The 25,802-nt window shown below is 34.5% G+C and overlaps 1 long non-coding RNA gene across 1 annotated transcript in view; it reads left to right on the top strand.

The window, feature by feature from the left end:
- LOC126024097 (uncharacterized) overlaps positions 1-25,802 on the top strand; it is a 451,235-nt gene that overhangs the window by 45,839 nt on the left and 379,594 nt on the right. The gene's annotated exons all lie outside the window — the stretch shown is intronic.

Raw genomic sequence — 25,802 nt, forward strand, 5'->3', positions numbered from 1 at the left:
CCCTAGAGGAACTTTTTGAAGGAAAAGATGAGACAATGAAGGTTTTGGATAAAGGAGTGGCAGTTGAGTCTTAAAACTTTTTAGAAGCACATTAATGAGTCTAACTTGGAATTGGAATGAAGAAAAATCACACCTAATTTCACTTCCTTGAGTGAAATAATACTATGAGGAAATGAGATTCTGGTATCCTTGTGGAGGTAGTTTGGTAGCACCAAAGAGAGAAGTCAGAGAATTTGGTTCATTTAGTTCCACACCGTATTGTTGATTCTGGGCTAGAAGGCAGGTTTGCCACACAGAAACTTTCCAGAGCAGTTAGTTATAAATTATGTGTACAAATAGAAGAAAAGATAGAAAACTATAAAAAAAGCTTTATGAATGATAAGATTTAATAAGACAGGAATAAAACACAGAACATAGATTAGAAGTGAGTTCTTAGGTAGGTAGGAGAGCTTTAGAAAAGACACAAAAGTTAACACTAAAGATACTGTTAAAATGGTGTTCTATCAGAAGGATGACCCCTATCTACTATATAGGGATATAATGAATTTTTATGCAAAAATTAGGTAATTAAAGATAATTAGGACTAAAAGCATGTTGCCAATTAAGCAACATACAGAGAATAAAATAGAAGTAAAAGAGTTCCAGAGTTAATCTGGCTTCCTTGTTCTAATTTATAGGTAAAGATATTCATCCATTATGATGTCTCCATGAATTTATTGATACAACCATACCTATATATTGAGGATATCTGAGAAATTAGAAAAAATACACATTGGAAAAAGGAGAAGGAAAGTATCATATAATTGAAGGAAGGCTTAAAACTTAATCCAGAAGTATATAACTGCTCTTTACTGCTGCAATCTATGACAAAGTGGGAACCATTGAGAATTTTTGAATTAAATGATAGTATGCTCATAAAATGATTTTAAGGAGCTCAGTCTTACAGAAGCAAGTAAAGGATGGGAAGAAAGAAAAGTATCACACATTTGTATGTGAGGTTGAAAGCTATTATAGACCCAGGTGATAAGAACTGAATATACATGTGTCTGGACACCACTAAATTCTATAAATAATCCTATTGTTGAGGCCAATGGACAGTTTAAAACTGAGAGAACAGTGGGGAGAAAAATAAAGTAGAGTAATGCAAATTTTAAGACTTTCTGCTTGTCTTGGCAAAGGAGAGAAAGATTCATTGGTAGAAATAAGAAAAAATTCAAATATCTCTTCTTGGCATATACAATGAAGGCAGGAGTGATAGAACTAGGGTTAAGGTGTTTGCCTTGCATGAAGCCAATTCCATTTTTATTCTAGGTCTCACATATGATCCCCACCCCCAACAGGGTGAAAATGATCTCTGAGTACAGTGTCAGGAGTATGTCCTGAGCACAGTTGGGTGTGGCCTCTTATACCCATACAATGAAATACTAATTATTATTTTCCAGGGAAGACTTAGTTTTAGATTACAACAGGAGAACAAATAAACTTGTTATCTAAGGCATCTCTTTTACTCTTTACAATACTCATTGACCATTGAAAAATCAGTTTTCCTTTTAATTCCTTCATTTAAGTATCCCTACTTGTGAATTATCCTTCTTTTTTTGTGTTGTTGGTCCACCAACACAGTCATCCAATGCAAACCCCCTTGGTCCTACCTCACCTGTCATGAGAAACTGACTAACAGAGTGACAGTGAGGACTCATATTGCTAATATGTCATTACTTTGACAAAAAAGACAAGCATGCATTCATTAGTACACTATAAAATATTACCCTAAATAAGTGAAATTAAATTATACTTGTCAAAATAAATGAGCACTTCACATGTCACAATTCAGTGTCCTTAATTCTTTTCATTATGTTTCTTTCCTTACCTGTTAATTTGTTAAAATTTACTATCCCATAATAAGCCACATTTTCATTAGTGAGATTGACTTGGTTTCTGTAGTAACAAAAAGTGTTTGCACACCTCATTCCCCACAGTTTCTGACATATTATTCCTGGGAAATCCTGTGGACTAACTAGTTCTTTTTCTAGTTAAAATTGTTGCAGAAATGTATGTATATATTTATTTATTGAAATTGATGTAGATTCTCTAGGCCTATGGAAAAATGACTTTTCTCTAAAACTGTGAATTCTAGTTCAATCTCTAATCACTAAAACCATTACCTTACTTCCTGATTTTTGGATCTGTATAGGTTTTTTTAATTTTAAGTGTTTTCCTCCTGCATTTCTGAGCCTGCAACATTGAATCTCTTACTTTATGGAAGAGTGTAAAAATTCAGCTTGAATTACAGTGGGCTTCAGGAGAAATATATATACAGATAGTGTTTTTGAAATCTTCTTATGATATAAAATTTTCAATTATTTTATAATATTCCATAATTTCATAATTATTATCTTATCAATGTTTATATTCTACTAATTCAGCATTTTGAACTACAATTGATGAATAAAAGACAACGTTATTAAATGAACTTCCTAAATTTATGTAACTAGTGAAAGGTTCTCAATACATTTTCTTTCTTTAGCTCTATTATATCTCTGCTATTGGCACTCCTCAAGTTGCCTTTCAACTTGTTTTTATTAAAAAAGGTTATTTCAGGTTCTGATAGGTTACAAAATTCTATGAAATTTCTTTCTTTTTTGGTTTTTGGGTCACACCCGGCGGTGCTCAGGGGTTACTCCTGGCTGTCTGCTCAGAAATAGCTCCTGGCAGGCACGGGGGACCATATGGGACACTGGGATTCGAACCAACCACTTTTGGTCTTGGATCGGCTGCTTGCAAGGCAAACACGGCTGTGCTATCTCTCCGGGCCCTCTATAAAATTTCTTATTTGAAGTGCACCATCCTAATATCTGTTTTTTTAACTTAAAATTACCTTCTTCTTGGATGGAAGGTTATGTATAAATTTCCCTTTTGAAATATGAAATTATAGACTCTAAACTATGGAAATTAAAACTTTTTCTAAACTTACTATGTCTGCATAATTTTATCTCCAAGTAATTTTATACACATAGGAATTCTAGATTACTTTACAATGAGGTAGAAATTCTAATATATTTTTAGGGTGCACAATGCAATTCATGGTACTATTTAGTATTAAAAACAACTCATGCATATGGATAAAAAAAAACAACTCATGCTCACTTGATGGGAGATTTATAGCGACCTATGCTAAAATACCATCAAAATGCTTGATATTAACTCATAGACATGACAAGCTGCCATACATATATATATGTGCCATATATGTGCCACATATATGCCATATATATAGTTTTTATATATTATAAGAGTGGTATGCTTGTGTGGCAAACTACTGCCATTATATTGCTCAAATCTTCAGTATTCAGTCTTCTCTGGACGTGATAGCAAGTATATTTCATATCTATTCATGCTTTATTCATGCTACTCTTACCAAGGAGTCAAGCATGACCCAAAGTATAGTATTGCAAAAAAAAACTGAAGAAGAAATCTCTGATTTGAAATCTTCAAAGATTCCATGCTTGTTTTACAAAGAGAGGAAAAGGCATGCATAGTTTTGGGCAACATCAGATTTGGCACATTTAATAAATCTGAGAATTTGTCTTAATTACCTCTCTTCCCCTGAGATTCTGGTTAAATTACCTATTTTTCCTGTACAAAAGGCTAATATACTCTGGAACAATGTTAGAAGGGGATAAAAGAAAATAGTCACATGGTATACATACACATTTAGAAGGAGTGCCTCATAATTCAGACACAACTCTTTCAAGGACCCCTATGATCCTTGCAGCTATCTTTCATTTTCTAGTAAAGGCTTGTATGCCTTGTATACAAATAATTCAAATTCAGTGTCTAATCTGTTTCTTTCTTCTGGTGAATGCTATTTCTGAATCTTTTCTATAAATTGTCATACAATTATATAGATCAAAAAGACATTCTTAAATACATAATGAAGTAACAACCATATTGCCACACACTGTGTTTAAATTTTCTTTTTCATGTGATAAAATATTTTTTAGCATGATTCTGGAAAATTCAGTTCCAATTTATTGTAGCAGGAACTCGTATCTCTTTTTGAGTTTGTCCTAATACTGTGCATTGTAGATAATAGATTTACAACATATTTTTCAAAACAAAAGGAAGAATATATATGTATACATAAATAATATCAATACCATATTTATATTCTGCAATTAAGGAATGGAAACTCAGAGAGCCTACATATCTTATTAAGACATTTAGCAACCAAGTAAGGATACCCAGTCCCAGGAAACTGAAGAAGGAAAGAAAAGAAAGAAAAAATGTATTCCTCTCATACTATCCACAAAGATTAATTCAAAATGTATTAAAGACGTAAATATTAGACCCAAATGCATAAAATACATTAGCAGAACTCTTCAGAGTATTGACCTGGACCTCACTGAATAGGTGTCTTCAGTGAGACCAAACTATTGGTAAAGATAGAAATGGGGTCACAGAAAACTAAAAAAACTCTGTACTCAGAAACAATCTACAGAAAAATCAGAAGTTATCCAAATGAATGAAGGAAATATTCAAATACAACATATTTGACAAGCTACATCTTGAGTTCAAGAACAGCAATATTAAGAAAACCAAACTTTCTCATCTGATATTGGAGAATGGACTAAAAATATACTTCCTCAAATATCACATACAGATAGCCAAAACATATATATATAGGTGCTCACTGTTTATCAGAGAAATGCAAGCCAAAGCAACAATGAGATATTCCTCACATTAATGAAAATAGTTTATATAAAAATATTTAGAAATGCAAAATTCTGTCAGAAATGTGGTACAGAAGAAATCCTTGGAAGGATTGTTCTATATATGGTTCTGCTTCTGCCTCTGTGGAAAACAATATGAAGACCTCAAAAGTATAAAAAGAGAACTTTTGTTACATCCAACTGTCACACTTCTTTACATTTACCAAGAAAGCAAAAATATTGCTTTGGGAGCCAGCTTAAATGATTATTGTGCATACAGAATGTATACAGAGTATGCACAATACAGGAGGCCTACCTCAAGCACTACAAGGTCATATGAGAAACACCAATAAGGCTCAAATAAACCCTCAAACCCCTAAAATATAATTTTGCATATGTAAGCAAAAATATGCATACATGCACAACCCTATGTTCATTTCAGCATGAATTTCTAGTGCTGATAGCTTGTAAGCTACCATATTTTCCAACAGCAGAAAGTAATTCAGTATATTTTAAGATATAAGACATATTCATCCACAGAATATTACCCAGCTAAGAGAAAAGATAAAATGTTATATTCACCTCCAATTTGAATGGGTCAGGCATATGTCATGCTAAGTAAGTCAGAAAAAGAAGAAAGAATGGAAAATAATGTAGAAAATAATTTTACTCTTATCTGCAGTATAAGAAAAATAAAGGAAAGACATAGAAAGTAGTCATGAATACAAACTCTGAGATATTGCCTACAGAGAATCGAAAGGACATGGACCAGTGCTGGAGGGATATTGATTGACACTCTGATGGTGGATGTGGTGCAGTATTTCTGTAAGCATAAAATATTAATATTTACTATTAAAAGTCATTATACTTCCATAAAAATCAATGCATACATTAAAAATTATATAAAAAGCCAACCCAGAAAGTTAGTTTTGTTATTAAAGAAACAAAAACAGACAGATTAGTCAACACGAGTTCTGTGATCTGAAATATCTAAAACTCAAACTTCTGTTGCTCCTATGACATCCTTACACAATCACTATATGAACAGTTAAAAAATAGATATAGGATGTCTCTCCTAGAATAGTTAGGTCTTGTTTTATAAAATTTAAATGAAGTCATGAGGTGATGACAATGAACAACCATTTTTAGAGTTCTACCTAAAGCTATTTTACGTTTGAAGCAATTGTTTATATATAGACCAGACTGGTTTATAAATGATGTATATCTAGATACGTAGTCAAATTTGATCTTATTGAGTAGAAAATGGCATGAATATTGAATTAAACAGTAGTGAGTTCTCTGTCAGTGGATGTATCAAAGCCAAACAGGGCATGATACATTCAAATGCTTAGGCAAAGAGCTAGCTAGTGGCACATTGGTCATGAAAGCTCAATATTTGTTGTATAGTTGAACAAATGAATATGAATAAAACATCAACTAATTGTATAAATCATTGTTTTTAAAGCCTCTTAAATTGAGAACAAAGTCTATGATTCTCTGGTTCCATATATAGTTCCATATTTTAAAAAAGACGCCATACTTTCTAAAATATGAATATAAAATAAAATACTGTATTGTTAATCCTATCATAGACCCATATTCTGACATTCTAAAAGGGGGAGTTCTCTCTGAATACTCAATGCTGATATGTGTATTGGCTGTCTGGCATGCCATCATTCATGCCATCTGTTCCAGTGGCATTATGCCTAATTGCAAGGTGGCCTGACAGCTTTAAGGGGCTCTACCTGCCAATCACATTTGAGCTTAGCTAGCTAACCTGCAGAACCCAGAGCATAACAAGCTGAGAAAAGTTACCCGGCTGGTAAATCGCAACTTCAGATGAAAATGCATGGCTCATTAAAAATGACCATATATTTGACGTGGTAGAGGTCCTTTAAATAGCTTGTGATGAGCTTATCTTTTCCTCAGTGACTACGACTGTGATGATCTCATATTTTGGAGAAGAGGTAAAAGACAAAGACTACACCTTGTCCAGGCAGAATCACTGTCACCTTATACATGTTCGCCATGTCTTAAACTCTAATGCTTGAAAACAAATGCATCAAGCTGCCAAAATTTCACAGCATTGTCTTCCTATAATAAGCAAACATCTGTTACCCTGAAAAATACTTTATATTTTGGAGTATGTGCAGTAGAACTCCTGATATGAGTGAATTTGCTTACATCCTTTCATTGTCATTAAAAAAAAAAAGCACAGCAGAATCATTAAAATATGCAAATGTCGAACCAGAAAACTAAATTGCTTTCTTGACATTGAAAATCCAGGGTTCTGGTTACAGATGATAATGTATACTCAGGATGTTAAAACATTCATTTAAGGGGCGAGAGAGATAGTTCAGCAGGAAAGGTGCTAGCTTTGCACACAAGCAAGGTGCCTAGGGTCAATTTCTTGTACCCAATATAGTCCCTTAAGTCTCTCCAGGAGTGATTCCCCAAGTGTAGAATCAGGAGCAAGGGGGCACTGCCAGGTATGGACCATGCCCCAATGAATGTTTTTATTCAGACTCAGTAGTTAATAAATATAGAGTTGGGATTATAATGCTAATCATTACTCTAATGACTAAAAGGTCGTACTAATTTGGAAGAAATTTCGATTAACCAGGTCATGTTTTTCCTCACATTTCCTATCGGTTTAATAGTTTTTCTTAATCATGAAACTAACTTGCATATACTTAATTTTATAATGTCTATAAAATATTTAGAAGCTTTAGTGTCTTCCATCGTTTTTGTAGTTTTGGGGGGTCACACCCGGCAGCACTCAGGGGTTACTCCTGGCTCTACGCTCAAAAATCGCTCCTAGCAGGCTCGGGGGACTATATGGGGTGCAGGGATTCGAACCACCATCCTTCTGCAGGCAAGGCAAACACTCTACCTTCATGCCATCTCTCTGGCCCCAGTGTCCTCCATCTTTTTTTTTTTTTGTTTTGTTTTTCGGGCCATACCCATTTGATGCTCAGGGGTTATTCCTGGATACAAGCTCAGAAATTGCCCTTGGCTTGGGGGGACCATATGGGATGCTCAGGGATCGAACCGTGGTCCTTCCTTGACTAGCGCTTGCAAGGCAGGCACCTTACCTCTAGCGCCACCTCGCTGGCCCTGTATCCTCCATCTTATAACCAATAACTTTAAGACATCACATCTGTCTTGAATGTTGTCCCAACATTATCAGTGAAGTCATCTGTATTTTAAACAATTTCTCATTGTATATGCTGAAGGAAAATGCCTTTGTATCTTTGTGTGTGTGTGTGTGTGTGTGTGTGTGTGTGTGGTTTTTGAGTCACACCCAGCAGTGCTCAGGGGTTACTCCTGGCTCCATGCTCAGAAATTGCTCCTGGCAGGCACGGGGGACCATATGGGATGCCGGGATTTGAACCAATGACCTTCTGCATGAAAGGCAAACGCCTTACCTCCATGCTATCTCTCCGGCCCGCCTTTGTATCTTTGTATATGCCACAATATAGCGGATACTCAATAATGTTTTGTAGTGGATATATGTTAGAGAAATGGGGAAAAGTAAAGGAAATAGGAATGTAGGTAAAAAAGGTTGAATACTCTATTAATGCAAATATATATGTTGTGGATTATAAAATAAATTCCAAACATTTTATTATTCTATTCTCAAATTTATTTCTATTGCAATATTTCTTATTAAAATCAATTTATATACAGGCTTTTTAGTATAGGTTTAACTTGATAAAAGAAGTTAAGAAAGTTTTAAAATATCTCATTGAAATATTTTAGAAAGATTTTATTAATTGAAGTATTGTGATTTACAGTACTGTCAATGACTATTATTCATCTTAAACTTTCTCTTTCTTTTATCACAAAGATATTTATAACTATTTATAAGTAGTTATGGTACTTTTCATGATTTTTAGGTATTAGAAAAAATTATTTTAGTTATTAATAACCTCAGACTAATCTAAATCACATTTTCATATTAATGTTAATTGGAAATTATTCTTACCCCTCTGTTTAGGTACTACTGAGATAGCATCCTTCCATGAGAAAGTAATATATGATCAGCTTTTAGTTTTTAACTCATGGCATACATTCTAGCTATTTTTTCTGCTTCTTCTAAAGGAAGGATGCAGTGGCTGGGTCCAATATGATTCTGAGCATTTACCTAAAAATTGCAAACTGCAGGCTTGGTCATCCTGGGCATAAGCCGTGGGCTTATATGAGATATAATTGGATTTTCACTTTGCATCCAGTCCTTCCTAAGGCATTGGACAATGCTTTTATTTTCCTGCATTGGACATTCCTAGACCTCTAGTCCAATGATTCTCTGAATGTCTCTCTTACAGACAACATGCAAATTAATTCCTGGTTTCTCTAATCTTAAAATTTTTTGTCCTAATAGAAAAACAAATATATTACAAAAACAACAACAACAAGAAAAAAATGCCTGACTAGAATGCCTTTTCTTTTCATTTCTCTTTACTTTATCTTATTAAAGCATCATGATGTACAAAGACATTCATAGAAGTCATTCATAGATGACTTATTTCAACACCAATCCCAACAGGTCAACTATCCTCCATCATTCTTCCCAGGCTCCCTCCTATTAATTCCCCACCTTAGTTGACAGGCACCTTTTTAAGATAGAATGTCAAATATGGGTCTCATGACATCAGTGTTGTTAACTCTGATTTAGATATATAGTATCTAGAAATTATTAGCTCTATCATTCTTTAAAATCACGGAAGTTCATTCACCTCCAAACAAAATGCTGAATAATATATGTATGCACCTGTCTCAAGAGAAGTGCAGACATCCACCAAAGAACTTCACAAAGTAATGTAAGTACTCCTTCAAAGGAAATCTGGCAATCTCCTGAGTACTCTTCATAGTATTTTGTTTTGTTTTGTATGAAGACAAGGGTTATCTTTGATCTTGATTGTGATTACAACTTGGTTATATCCAAAGTGGGGTGGCAACAAGTCTGATTTCAGTCTCTTCTTTGGCAGAAGTCCCTTTTCCTCAGATCATTCTCAAAATACCTCTTAACCTAATGCAGTGTTGGTTCCTGGGGATTCTATAACCTACTCTCTTTCTTTTAAGCTCTGATCAATTCCATAGTCTCCTCATTTAAAGTTGAGAGAAGCATTATAGATCCAAGTGTCTCTGAAAAAGCTCTGACCTCTGAGTAATTACTGCAGAAATGAATTGGCCTACCATTTTAGAAAGTGAGATAACTGTTAGCTGTATTCACAGTTTTATTACTGTTTCTTAGGATCTCAAAAATAGGGGAATGTTAAATATTCAGTGTATTTTAATTATATTAATGATCGATCTAAAAACATTCTATGGATGTTCCTTAGAAAGAAAATATAAAATTTCTTGTTTAGGCATCTGAATTACAAAATAACCCAATGCATCTTAGTTATGAATAAATGACTTTTTTAGACAAAGAATATGTACGAATAAAATGTTTTAAAGCTTCTCTAAAAAAATACAACATTATCCTGCCAGAGATTATGGGAAAACAGTGAGTCATTTTCTCAAAGAGTAGCAAAGATCTATTAGCTACAGAAAGTGAAAGGGAGTCAATAAAATTAAGGGCCCTGTGGTTAAGTTAACTTTCCAGCATCCATAAGTAGCAGCGCCATGTTGATAGCTTCCGTTCTTTGATCTGTAAAAGAAAGGGGATTAAATGGATCTTAAAGAACTATTTTAGGGCTGGCAAAATGTATCATAAGTAAAATCCCCTGAATGGCACTTAGCAGCAGTATATATTTTATCTGTTAAAAACAAACTGCTTATTAAAATGAAATTCTTATTCTACAAATAGTATATTTTAAATAATCACATTTACACATAATTCACAGTAAATTTGGGTGAAGATCACTCCCTATCTTGGAGAAAAAGAAATATGAACTCAACTACATTTTTCTAAACAGGAAAATGCTTTTTCTCAAAGAAAAATCATGGTGTCATAGTTTTCATTTTATATCATGACTGCTGAATAAAATCACTTTGCAAGGCTAAAATGCTTTGTGATTGCTGTCTGGGTCAATTAAAGTCATTTGGCCAGCCCTTCTCCTTCTCACAGGGAGGCCATGTCAATAAGCCAACCCCTCCAAGGTTTCATGTGGCTGCAATTAAGGTTTACCCTCCCCTTGGATTTTCAAAATCTGGACATATTGTGGATAAATCCACACCATCTGAAAAGGTAGGGAGGAGAGAGAGAGAGAGAGAGAGAGAGAGAGAGAGAGAGAGAGAGAGAGAGAGAGAGAGAGAGAGAGAGAGAGAGAGAGAGAGAGAGAGAGAGAGAGAGAGAAAGTGGAGTAAGAGATTGCTAGAGTTTCACAAACATGCTTGCTTTTCTGCAGCCTTCTTCAATTCAGTGATGACTTTTATTATGTTCTATTGATTTTCATGTTATTTCCCATTTTTTTTTAGCAGAATGGCTTGGAGCAATAGTAGCAATAAAGCAATGTTTCTGTCAGTCATTTCTGCCTTTTGTACGTACAGACGTGTTCTCTCCTTCATGTACACACAGACACACATAATTCTGATTGTTGAGTTTACAAATCTAGAAAATAGGACTAAAATTTCAAGACAAATCAAAGATGCTTTTAAAATTTAGCTCTGTCCCTAAAATACATTCTAAGGAAGGAATTTCTGGTTCATTAAACTCCATCTTACTTAGATCTCTTGACACTGAGTGCTGGATGTATGAACCTATATAGTCTTTGATGTTAAATATGAAAATGTGTTTTAGTTTCTACATAGTATTAGATCATTCAATGTTGCCCAAGCATTCTGAAAGAACAGAAATAAAATAGAATAGTATCGCATAAAACTGGGAGGCTTAATCATTGTCTTTCTGGTAGGCAGAATCACTATACTTACTGGGAGAACAATTTCTTGTATATATGAGTACATTTCCCAGAAGAATAAAAAGGGCTGAGAGAGATTCCATGGTGAAGTTAGATTATAGAGCATAACTGGTTCTAGCAAGAAGAGATTGTCACTAACAAAACTGACCTACTAGTTCATGGAAGACAGAGAGTCTCAACATAATAAAGTTTCTATTTGAACTAGATTTCCCCACAAAGTATATATTACATTTCTGATTGTAAGAAGGAGGGTCTGTATGGGAAGGAAGTGGACGGCCTCTAAGGAGTGTTGGATCATCCCAGTTAGTAACAAGCAAAGAATTGGGAACATAATTATATTCTTTATCAAGGAATAGAACTCAGCCAATAATAAAACTATAAATGGAATAACACTGCAAGTTCAAGAAGAGAAAAGATCTCTAGAGAGCCAAATTTGTCTTGGAATATCTAGTAAAAAATGCAGCCATGTTATATCTAGACACTATGCAGATTCAATTACTTGTTGGAACTTTATACTATTTTTTCTGTTACAAATTATTTATCAAAATTTCTGCTAAAATGGTTAGTGTATTTTAAAAATTATTTATAGATCTAATTGATATTTACCACCTTTAAAAGAAATTATATTTTTTAGCAGTTCTCTCTATTCCTTATCAACCCCTCATTCAACGCCCCCCATAGCCACTAGTAGTTTTCTATATATTTGGCTATTCATGTTTTCTACAAACTACATAATTTATTATGAAAATTACATAAATTATTTTCTTAGTTGAGCATGTTTTTGAAGTTCATGTATGTTGAAGCACATATAAATACTCCATTCTTTATACAATTGAATACATTTATATTATATATTGACTTCTTTTATACATTCATTAATCAAATGATAGTGACATTTGCATTTTTCTACCTATTGGAACTAATATTTGCCTACAACTTCTGTGAGTATACATTTTAAAATTTCTCAGATATATCTTTAAGAGTGCAATACTGAGCAATATGGTAATGTTGTATTTTGTATTTTCAGAAGCTGTAGATCTAATCTGTTTTCTTTTACTTTTATTTTTTTATTTTTGGGTCACACCCGGCAGCGCTCAGGGGCTACTCCTGGCTTTATGCTCAGAAATCGCTTCTGGCAGGCTTCAATGCCAGGATTCAAACCAATGACCGTCTGCATGAAAGGCAAACACCTTACCTCCATGCTATCTCTCTGGCCCCCCAATCTGTTTTCTAAAGAGAACATTCTAATTTGCTTTTTACTGTCAGTATATGGAACTTAAATTTGTCTATTTCTTTGCCAGAATTTTTTATTATATCTCATTGTAGTAAATTTAATTATTGACCTTTTTTTAACAATTTATTTGTAAACATGTCTTATTCCAATATTCTAATTTCTTTAAATTATCTTTATTTAAACACCGTGATTACAAATATGACTATAGTTGTATAATTACAGTCATGAAAAGAACACTCCCCTTCACCAGTGCAACATTCTCACCACCAATTTCCCAGATCTCCCTCCTCCCCACCCCACCTGCACCTGTACTCGAGACAGGCTTTCTACTTCCCTCATTCATTCACGTTGTTATGATAGTTTTCCGTGTAGTTATTTCTCTAACTGCACTCATCACTCTATGTGGTTAGCTTCATGTCATGAGCTGTACCTACCAGCCCTCATCTCTCTTGTGTCTGAGATACTGTTAAAAATGTCTTTCATTTTTTTAAAACTGATAGATGAGTGAAACCATTCTGCGTTTTTCTCTCTCCCTCTGACTTACTTCACTCAGCATAATAGATTCCATGTACATCCATGTATAGGAAAATGTCATGACTTCATCTCTCCTGACGGCTGCATAGTATTCCATTGTGTATATGTACCACAGTTTCTTTAGCCATTCATCTGTTGAAGGGCATCTTGGTTGTTTGCAGAGTCTGGCTATTGTAAATAGTGCTGCAATGAATATAGATTGGCACACATCACAAAGAAGGAAAACAAGCAGTGCTGGCGGGATGTGGAGAGAAAGGGACTCTTATTCACTGCTGGTGAGAATGCTATCTAGTCCAACCTTTATGGAAAGCGATATGGAAATTCCTCCACAAACTGGAAACTGAGCTCCCATACGATCCAGCTATACTATTCCAAGGAATATACCCGAGGAACACAAAAATACAATACAAAAATCCCTTCCTCACGTCTATTCCAATTATTTTAAAAAGAAACTAAATCCACCTGTGCACTCAGGTGTCCACCTTGCAGTGTTTTTTTTGTTTGTTTGTTTTACTTTTAGCCAAATATTATGCCTTATTCGTTTCAAGGGGTGTGAAAATTTCATTGGGCTGAAACCAAGGGGATACCAATGGCCTAGTGAAGAGACCATCTGATGCTCATCATTCCCTACTTCCCCAACAACAGCCTCATCAAATGTCCAGCTTCTGTGCCTATTGCCTGTCAGGACAGTGGGCTCCCTATGTCAAGGGGCCACGGGGACCAGAGGTGGAGAGGATTCTGGGTGGAAGCTCTGGCCAAAACTTCAATTGTGTTCCAGTCCCTCTGATCATTCTCACCAGATCTTTTTAGCTTTGTACTGTTCATGTGTTTCTGTGTCTTGTTTATAATAAGGGCAAACATTTGGAAAAAAAAAACTGAATCCCTTGTATTGTTCTGATAGACATTCTTTATATATTTAAGACCAGAATCACATCACAGAAATAATGTTTAAATATTTTTTCTTATTTCTGGGTTGTCTTAATACTTTTGCGAAGAGTATTTTTGTAGTAAAACAGGTTTATTAAAGATTTATATGAAACAGATAGTAAGTGACAGAGCGAGCAAGCAGATATTTCAGGTCAAGATGGAAGAATAGTGTGAGATATTTTAAATACAAAAGTATTGAATTTCTATAAAAGTAGAAATTATTATTTGAGCCTTTAATTCTCTATTTAGGAAATTCCCACCTACAACAAGATCACAAAGGTTGTTTTTTTTTTTTTTTGGGGGGGGGGGCATACCTGGTGACTTTCAGGGGTTACTTATGGCTATGCACTCAAAAATTGCTCCTGGTTTGGGGGACCATATGCGATTCTGGGGAATCAAATCATGGTCCATCCAAGGCTAGCGCAGGTAAGGCCTTGCACAGGACCCTGATGGTCCTACGAACCAGTGAGGAGGCATTCCAAAATGTACAGCCAGGTCCCTGAGCAAAGCCAGGTGTGGTCCTCCCAAAAACAAACAAACAAACAGAAATAAACAAAAAAGAAATTAAAAAAAGAAATTTCAGCTATGAGTTGCATTAAACATATAGATTAGATTGTGATATTTTTGTTTGTGATTTTTACATTGATGTTTTCCAATTTATAAACAAGGATCTCTTCTGTTTATATTTATTTCAAAACAATGTAGGGGAGCACAGTGTAAAAGATTTGTGACTTATTTGCTAAATTTTATTGTATGTTTTTATTATTGATTATGTAAGTTGAAAAGGTTTTTATGTTTTATGTTAAGCATTGACAAAAATGTAATACTTTTTGTACATTAATCTTAAGTTTTCATCTTTGAAGTCATTTATTATTTAAATTTTTTAATGAATCCCATGGAAATTTTTAAGTATATCATCATAATATCTGCAAAATTGTTGACTACTATTTATATTCCTAACATAGTTACTTGACTGGAGCCTCCAGTAGAATATTTAATATGGGGTACTTATTCTTGAATTGTTTCTGATTTAAGAAATAATTTAGTATTTTGTCACCAAGTATTGTGCTAGTTATGTTTTGTTTTTTTTTTTGGTAGATCATCTATCGTGTTGAAAAAGTTTTCTTTGAGGCTGGAGAGATAGCATGGAGGTAAGGAGTTTGCCTTTCATGCAGAAGGTCATTGGTTCGAATCCCAGCATCCCATATGGTCCCCCGAGGCTTCCAGGAGTGTTTTCTGAGCGTGGAGCCAGGAGTAACCCCTGAGAGCTGCCGGGTGTGACACAAAAACAATAAAACAAACAAACAAAAGTTTTCTTTAAATTCTTGTGAGGTAGGTGATTTTATTATTAAAAAAATAAAGGAGCAGAATGCTAATACTATATTTTTCTGCTTTGATTTAGATGATATGAGATCATCTTTTTAATGAATATTATAAGCTATATCAGTCTTTTTTTGTTTGTTTTTTGGGGTCACATCCAGCAACTCTCAGGGGTTACTCCTGGCTGTGCTCTCAAAAATCGCTCCTGGCAGGCACAGGGGACCATGTGGGATGCCGAGATTCGAACCCCATCCTGAATCAGCTGTGTGTAAGGCAAATGCCCTGCCCCTGTGCTATCTCCCTGGCCCCAATATCAGTCTATTTTTACTTATTGAGCCAACCTTACATTTCTGTGTTAATCCTTGATCATCAAAATGTTATGTCCCTTTATATATTTTCAGATTTATTATAGTAGTTTTATTGAAGAATTTTAATGCTTCTATTTTTATAAGAAATATTAGTCTATAGTTTTTTTGTGATGACTTTATTGGTCTTGATATCAGTATACTTGCCTAGTAGAACGCTATAGCAATATAATGTCAAAGCCCATAGTAAACCTCCTTATCTGTTGTGTTGCTTTCTGTGGTTTTAGAGCATAAGAAACAAAGGCATCACATTTACACAATTCTTACTTTAATGTATTACTGTAATTGTTTTGCTTCTTATTTTTTAAATAATTACTGTATTAGTTTTTAATGTTAATCTTTTAGTAGCATTTATAAATTTGGATATTAAATTTTATCTTAGGCAAGCATGTACAGGACAAAACAGAATATTTCTTTAAAATCTTTTGTCATTGGTTTTGGGAATTTACTGAGTCTATACAGATGAGAGAGAGAGAGAGAGAGAGAGAGAGAGAGAGAGAGAGAGAGAGAGAGAGAGAGAGAGAGAGAGAGAGAATAATATAGACTCTCTAACTTTGATTTTTGTTTTATTTTTTTTGTATCTTTTAATTTGGGGGGCAGTATCACACCTGGTGGTATTCAGGGTTTTCTCCTGGCTTGATGCTCTACAATCACTCTGATGGTTTTTAGAGGACCATATGCAGTGTGGGAGATCTAAAAAGGGCCAGTCACATGAAAATAAAATGCCTTAACTTTTGTGAATCTTTCCAGATTTTTTAACATTTTTGTTTGTTTGTTTGTTTGCTTTTTCTGGTATAAGAATTTCCTCTTTAAATTAGAGTCTCTTTGTATTTTTAATGGAAAGTATGCTTTTATTATTTTGTGTGCATTGTAGACAGTATAGACTATGGCTTTTTAATATTTATTAAAACAACATAATAAACACATTTAGATTCACAGCAAAATCAAAGGGAACACATAGAGATAACCTAAAATTTGAACTCCTAGGTGTGTCTGTCTCATAATCTTTATTCCTTGCTGGAGTGAGGCATTTGTTACAGTTGAGAAAACTAAGTCAGCACATCGAAATCACCCAAATTCCAGAGGCATTTAAATCCTAACTCCAAAGATTCTTATTTGCTGTTGTTCATTCTATGGTTTTGAACAAAAGGAAAAAAATATATTCATGTTATTGTCACCTGGAGTATTTTCACTTTCCCATAAAAACCCTTTGTATGCTGCCTATTTATTGCTTCTTGATCCAGTACCTGAGAACTGCTGATCTTTTTGTTTTTCCCAAAGATTTTTTCCATTTTCAAGTTGCGATATAGTTAGAATTAAATAGTATGTAGTCTTTTTAGAATCTTCTTTCATCCAGTAGCATGAATGAAATATTTTTATGTTCTCTTGTAAATTAAGAGCTTATTTAATTTTATTACTGAATAGTCTTTCCTTGTACTTTCACTTATATGTATTTATATCAGTTAGTTACATATATAATCATTTATTTATATTTATAGATTTTTATGTATAATATATTTATTTAATATATACTGAATATAAATTTATGTGTATAAATATGTGTAAATAAATATATTTATTATATAATTTATTTTATAAACATTTGAAGACAAATTTAATCACACATTTTGACAATTATGAATAAAATTACAGGTGCAGGTTTTGGTGTGGGCAAGAATTTTTTTCATTTTTTAAATATATTTTTTATTTAAACACCTTGATTACATACATGATTGTGTTGTTTGGGTTTCAGTCATGTAAAGAACACCACCCATCACTAGTGCAACATTCCCATCACCAATGTCCCAAGTCTCCCTGCTCTCCACCCAACCCCCGCCTGTACTCTAGACAGGCTTTCTATTTCCTTCATACATTCTCATTATTAGGATAGTTTGAAATGTAGTTATTTCTCTAACAAAACTCATCCCTGTTTGTGGTGAGCTTCATGAGGTGAGCTGTAACTTCCAGCCCTTCTCTCTTTTGTGTCTGAAAATTATTGCAAGAATGTCTTTCATTTTTCTTAAAACCCATAGATGAGTGAGAACATTCTGCGTTTTTCTCTCTATGACTTATTTCACTCAGTATAATAGATTCCATGTACATCCATGTATAGGAAAATTTCATGACTTCATCTCTCCTGACAGCTGCGTAATATTCCATTATGTATATGTACCACAGTTTCTTTAGCCATTTGTCTGTTGAAGGGTATCTTGGTTGTTTCCAGAGTCTGGGCAAGAATTTTTAACCTTGAATAAATACCAAGTAGTGTAATGGCTGAATTGGATGGCAATTGAGTATGCAATTACTTTATTGCTTTTTGAGAAACCACCAATTGTCTATAACAATGAGTGTATTATTTTGAATGTTCAATAGAGTGATTGAGAATTCTTGTTACTCCATATCTTCACCTGCATTCGGTGTTGTTAGTGCTCCAGCTATTTGTTATTCTACAAGATGAATAGCAATACTACAATTGACCACATTACTCTAACTTGTATTTCCTCAATAACATCTGATGTGAAGTTATCTTCTCTGATTCCTTTTTTGGTATTCCTTCTTTATTGAAGAATATGTTAAATTTTCTGACATAAATTGTAATTGATTTTATTTTCATTTTTTTTAATTTTAAGAGTACTCTGCATTTTGTATATTAGCTCTTTGTCTTTTTTTGTATTTTCTCTATTTGTGATTAGATTTCTTATTCTCTTACATTGTGTTCATGAATAGTTTTTTTAAACGATAATAAAATCAACTTTATTATTTTTTATGAATCTTCTTTATTTTTGGTGTTAGATCTGGAGTATTGCTATAATCGGTATCATTTATTTTTTCCCTCTGTTATTTTCTCAGATAAGCTTTTAAAAAATGTTTTGCCATTTTCTGTAATTGGATGGGCTAATCCATCTGTGTTAAATGTAATTATAGACAAAATAGGACTTATATCTGCCATTTTGACATTTAATTTTTTTGTTTCTTCTAGTGCGACATTTTAGTGTTTACTATGTATTTTCTTGCTTACCATTATAATTACATTTTTTTTTATTATGCTTTTAAGTTTATTTTTTTGGGATATTTGCAACTAACATCTTTAAATGTAGTTCACATTAAGGACAATTTAATTTCAATGGTTTAGAAAACTTCTTTAAAGTTCCATTATCTCATGCACTGGCTATTTTCTTCCTTTTATTTTAAGAAGATAGAAAAAAGTTCATTGGAAAGCAGAGAAGAAATGAGAAGGAACTCCTCAAGTAGGGAGAAACTTAGTACAGGACTGGGTTGATACAGAGTATTTTCACATGAGTTAGATCTCTATGATATTATATAATAGATAATATGATATATAATAGATACTATAATATCATTTAGAAGAAAATAGCCAGTGCAAGAGATAATGGAACTTTAAAGAAGTTTTCTAAACCATTGAAATTAAATTGTATACTAAATATTATATATAAGTACAGCTTATAATAATGGTTTTAGATCATTTATTTTACATTATATATAACTGTAGCAAACAAAGTACAGTTTTCATTTTTACTTACTTAAGGGTTCCCTTTACCATTACTCTTTATTTCTTCATTTGGAGTCCACAAGGAGTATAAAATCATATTTACCCAGCTTGCCTTTTGATTCTTACCTATATTTCCAACTGTATCTTTCAGGGCACTTGTGTATTCCTATTACATATGATTTTATTCTATTCTTTAACATCCAATACCAAATATGATTTGGTGTTGTGCATTTACTGACCGCACTAATAGACAATCTCTGTTTTACATATATTTAGTGCTCCTATCCTAAATTCATATGTAAAATTAATTGTTGTGTCTTCTTGTTGGACTTATAACTCTTTCATTATATGTTTTTTATAATTTTTTTCAGAGTCTTTTATCTGCTGAAAAAAAGACTAAAGTCTATTTTCCTTAGTCTATCATTAAACCAGTTTTCTTATTTATTTCTTTATGAAGTATATTTCTATCTCTTTAATTTCAATCCCTATGTCCTTTTAAAACTGAAATGGGTATTGTTTAGACATTATATGGACAGGCATACATGGACCAGATTTAGAAGCTTCTTTCAGCTTCACTGGGCAGGTCAATACAGCAGTTTGATATTGTCTCAGGGACTGCTAGAACTATATCCAGTAGTATTCAGGGAGACAGAAGGTCCTCTATGTAAGGAGAACCTAGCTCAAACCCTAAACAAAAGTTTTCCCTTTAAAACAAATAAAACAAAAGGTGGAAATGTAAGGTGAACCCAGATAAAACCTTGAACAAAGGTGTTCCCCAAACCTCTCTTCCCAGTAACCTCTTCTTTTGATATGTAAAAGTACACTGGATAGTTACTTTTAAAGTATCTGACTTGACCTTCCTCCTCCTGGTAGTAGGAGTTGGTTTGAATAAAGAAAACAAATCAGGTTTTTGGCTTGGGAAGAATTACTCAGGGCAGAGAGGCCCTGAAGTGAAAAGCAGACTAGCTCCTTTGAATCTTTTCCTCACTGGCTTGGTATTATTTCTCCACTGCTACCTTGCTTCATCAAACCCGTCTGCCTAAGGGGTTAGAAACATGGTGCTTGGGGATGGTCTCACCACTCACGGATTTTTATTTTACAGTCATACATGAGTGAGTGGTCAAATTTGAGACCTTAAACATGCTAGTCAAGGTGCCAGAGAGATAGCATGGAGATAGGGTTGTTGTCTTGCATAGAGAAGGATGGTGGTTCGAATCCCGGCATTCCATATGGTCCCCCAAGTCTTCGAGGAGCGATTTCTGAGCTTAGAGCCAGGAGTGAACCCTGAGCGCTGCCAAGTGTGACCCCAAAACAAAAACACACAAACAAACAAACAAATACTAGTCAAATATACTGTCACTGAGCCATATTCTAATCCCAAGAAATTTTTTTTTGTTTATCCATTCAGGTACTCTGTGTCTTTTGATTGAGTAGTTTAGTTTATTTACATTTAATATAGGAATTTATCATATTTTTCCTGATTACTTTTGTAGTTCCTTAGTTCTATTTTTGGGGAAATTGGGGTGGGAAGAGGTTGTTGAGCCACACCTGACTGAATTAAGTGGTTATTCCTGGCACCAGTACTCAGGGATCACTTCTGGTAGATTTTGGGGAACCAGGAGGAGTACTTGGGATTGAATCAGGATTGGCCCCTTGTACTGCAAATGCCTAATCCCCTGGACTATCTATGGCCACTTCTGTTTGTCAACATGGATTATAATAAAATTACTGAAAAATAAGTATAATATTCTAAGTGAAATAAATTATATAAAGTAAGATAAATTATTTTGTTCATGTGGTGACTCTGAAAATAAGATGAGTGCAAACAGAACAAAAGTTTTAGACATAAAGAACAGATTGGCAGTTATCAGAGGAGAAAGGAGTAGGGCAATAGGCAAAAATAAGTTAAAGGAATACAATTTATGATAGATGAGGGAATTAGAATTTTTGTATTTTGGGGGCTGGAGAAATGGCATAGAAATAGGGCGTTTGCCTTGCATGTAGAAGGACGGTGGTTCAAGTCCCGGCATCCCATGTGGTCCCCTGAGCCTGCGAGAGTGAATTTTGAGCATAGAGCCAGGAGTGACCCCTAAGGGCTGCCAGGTGTGACCCATAAACAAAACAAAAAAAAAAAAAGAAAAGAAAAAAGAATTTTTGTATTTTTTTAAAAAATGGCGATTGCCACTAGCACAACTTTACTATATATATTTTTTTTTACTCTTATCCTTTAAGGAAAAAAAAATACAACTAACTGAACTTAAAAACAAATAACTGTAGTAGAATCCCTGTCTCGAATACAGGTAGGGGATGGGAAGGGGGGAAGGGGTAATATTACACTGGTGAAGGGGGGTGTTCTGGTTATGACTGTAACCCAACATGATCATGTTACTTAAATAAAAATATATTAAAATAAATTTATGTTTATTTAAGCACTATGATTGCAAACATGTTTGTAGTTGGGTTTTAGTTATAAAAACGAACACCTCCTTGCCACTAGTGTAACAGTCCCACCACTATCGTGACAATGGTAGTGAGTGAGAGAAATAGAATGCCTGTCTCGAACATAGGCAGAGGGGTGGGGAGGAGGAAGATGAAGGGAATTGGCAGTGAGACTTTTTTTGTATGGATAAGAATAAAAACTGAAACTTTTTATTTTATCCATATTGAATCATAATATTGTATACCTGAAATAATATTAAAAAGCTAAATTGCTTTAACTAAGATTAACTAAAACATATGAAACAAAATTAGAGGGCTGGAGCAGTGGCATAAGTGGTAAGGCATCTGCCTTGCCCATGCTAGCCTAGGACAGACCTCGGTTTGATCCCCCAGAGTCCCATACGTTCCCCCAAGCCAGGAGCAATATCTGAGTGCATAGCCAGGAGTAACTCTTAGCATCACTTGGTGTAGCCCAAAAACCCAAAACCAAACCAAACAAAAATAAATAAAAAAAATTAGATTAGAAGAAAAAGTTTATATTCCCCAAAGTCAAGAGGATTCCACAAAGAATACTTTGTGGAAGACCTCATGACATTAGTGACTACCTAAAGCTTTCAGATTTTATTTTCTTGACCTATTTAACTTACGTGTCTTCTTGTCAACATCAGAATTTAAAATAGCTATTGACTATCCCTTACAATGTCAGCTACACAAAGCCAGGACATTGTGTCTGCCTTTTTGTTGTTATTAATCACCACAAAGAATAGAATAGAAGTCACAAGCCTGAGTGAAGTTATACTCAAAAAAAAGTAGAGTGTGAGGTCAAATTTATCTGGCCCACGTTACACACTTATCTACTGAATCAATTAATAGAGTGAGCTCAATATGCTGATTGATGATGTGCAATCCGTAGGAGTTTTGAAGTATGTGAAGTATATTTTTGTTTGGGCCTTGCTGTAGGCTTGGGCCATGGAGGAGATAAAGTAAAGTGTTAATTATACAATCTGAATGCTTATTGCTTTTGCACTCTTTTCATTTACCCACCTAAATTAAATTATTTTCAGTATAACCATGTATAGTCATGATGATTTTTGTTTATAGTTCTTCAACCAATAAGTTAAATCTATTTTTAATCATGAGGTACATACTCAACATTAATCTCTGGATTAGTCAAACCTCTCAGTGGGCTCTTCTTGGAAAGGTGAGGGTATGTGGGTTTGTATGCTTACATCTTCATCCATTCTGGCTATTGTGAAAAATACCACAGATTGGGTGATATATGAATAACAGATTTCTTTAATGTTTATTGTTCTGAGAGCAGAAATTTAAAGATCATATTTTCTGCTTCATGACCTTTTTCTTTTTTTTTAATTTATTTAAACACCTTAATTACATACATGATTGTGTTTGGGTTTCAGTCATGTAAAGAACACCACCCATCACCAGTGCAACATTCCCATCACCAATGTCCCAAGTCTCCCTCCTCCCCACCCGACCCCCGCCTGTACTCTAGACAGGCTCTCCATTTTCCTCATAAATTCTCGTTATTAGGACAGTTCAAAATGTAGTTATTTCCCTAACTAAACTCATCACTATTTGTGGTGAGCTTCCTGAGGTGAGCTGGAACTTCCAGCTCTTTTCTCTTTTGTGTCTGAAAATTATTATTACAAGGGTGTCTTCAGTTTTCTTAAAACCCATAGATGAGTGAGACCATTCTGCATTTTTCTCTCTCTCTCTGACTTATTTCACTCAGCATAATAGATTCCGTGTACATCCATGTATAGGAAAATTTCATGACTTCATCTCTCCTGACAGCTGCATAATATTCCATTGTGTATATGTACCACAGTTTCTTTAGCCATTCGTCTGTTGAAGGGCATCTTGGTTGTTTCCAGAGTCTTGCTATGGTAAATAATGCTGCAATGAATATAGGTGTAAGGAAGGGGTTTTTGTATTGTATTTTTGTGTTCCTAGGGTATATTCCTAGGAGTGGTATAGCTGGATCGTATGGGAGCTCGATTTCCAGTTTTTGGAGGAATCTCCATATCGCTTTCCATAAAGGTTGAACTAGACTGCATTCCCTCCAGCAGTGGATAAGAGTTCCTTTCTCTGCACATCCACGCCAACACTGTTTATTCTCATTCTTTGTGATGTGTGCCATTCTCTGTGGTGTGAGGTGGTATCTCATCGTTGTTTTGATTTGCATCTCCCTGATGATTAGTGATGTGGAACATTTTTTCATGTGTCTTTTGGCCATGTGTATTTCTTCTTTGTCAAAGTGTCTGTTCATTTCTTCTCCCCATTTTTTGATGGGGTTAGATGTTTTTTTCTTGTGAAGTTCTGTCAGTGCCTTGTATATTTTGGAGATTAGCCCCTTATCTGATGGGTATTGGGTGAATAGTTTCTCCCACTCAGTGGGTAGCTCTTGTATCCTGGGCACTATTTCCTTTGAGGTGCAGAAGCTTCTCAGCTTAATATATTCCCACCTGTTAATCTCTGCTTTCACTTGCTTGGAGAGTGCACTTTCCTCCTTGAAGATGCCTGTAATGTCCTGGAGTGTTTTGCCTATGTGCTGTTCTATATATCTTATGGTTTTGGGGCTGATATCGAGGTCTTTAATCCATTTGGATTTTACCTTCGTACATGATGTTAGCTGGGGGTCTAAGTTCAATTTTTTGCAAGTGGCTATCCAATTGTGCCAACACCACTTGTTGAAGAAGCTTTCCCTGCTCCATTTAGGATTTCCTGCTCCTTTATCAAAAATTAGGTGATTGTATGTCTGGGGAACATTTTCTGAGTATTCAAGCCTATTCCACTGATCTGAGGACCTTATTCCAATACCATGCTGTTTTGATAACTATTGCTTTGTAGTACAGTTTAAAGTTGGGGAAAGTAATTCCTCCCATATTCTTTTTCCCAATGATTGCTTTAGCTATTCGAGGGTGTTTATTGTTCCAAATGAATTTCAAAAGTGTCTGATCCACTTCTTTGAAGAATGTCATGGGTATCTTTAGAGGGATGGCATTAAATCTGTATAATGCCTTGGGGAGTATTGCCATTTTGATGATGTTAATCCTGCCAATCCATGAGCAGGGTATGTGTTTCCATTTCCGTGTGTCCTCTCTTATTTCTTGGAGCAGAGTTTTATAGTTTTCCTTCTATAGGTCCTTCACATATTTAGTCAAGTTGATTCCAAGGTATTTGAGTTTGTGTGTCACTATTGTGAATGGGGTTGTTTTCTTAATGTCCATTTCATCCTTATTACTATTGGTGTAGAGAAAGGCCATTGATTTTTGTGTACTAATTTTGTAGCCTGCCACCTTGCTATATGAGTCTATTGTTTCTAGAAGCTTTTTGATAGTGTCTTTAGGGTTTTCTAAGTAGAGTATCATGTCATCTGCAAACAGTGAGAGCTTGACTTCTTCCTTTCCTATCTGGATTCCCTTGATATCCTTTTCTTGCCTAATCGCTATAGCAAGTACTTCCAGTGCTATTTTGAATAGGAGTGGTGAGAGAGGACAGCCTTGTCTTGTGCCAGAATTTAGAGGGAAGGCTTTTAGTTTTTCTCCATTGAGGATAATATTTTCCACTGGCTTGTGGTAGATGGCCTTCACTATATTGAGAAAGGTTCCCTCCATTCCCATCTTGCTGAGAGTTTTGATCAAAAATGGGTGTTGGACCTTATCAAATGCTTTCTCTGCATCTATTGATATGATCATGTGGTTTTTATTTTTCTTGTTATTGATGTTGTGTATTATGTTGATAGATTTACGGATGTTAAACCATCCTTGCATTCCTGGGATGAAACCTACTTGATTGTAGTGGATGATCTTCTTAACGAGGCATTGAATCCTATTTGCCAGGATTTTGTTGAGGATCTTTGCATCTGCATTC

The sequence above is a fragment of the Suncus etruscus genome, chromosome 12 (assembly GCF_024139225.1).
Source record: "Suncus etruscus isolate mSunEtr1 chromosome 12, mSunEtr1.pri.cur, whole genome shotgun sequence".
In the NCBI taxonomy this organism is placed as follows: Eukaryota; Metazoa; Chordata; class Mammalia; order Eulipotyphla; family Soricidae; genus Suncus; species Suncus etruscus.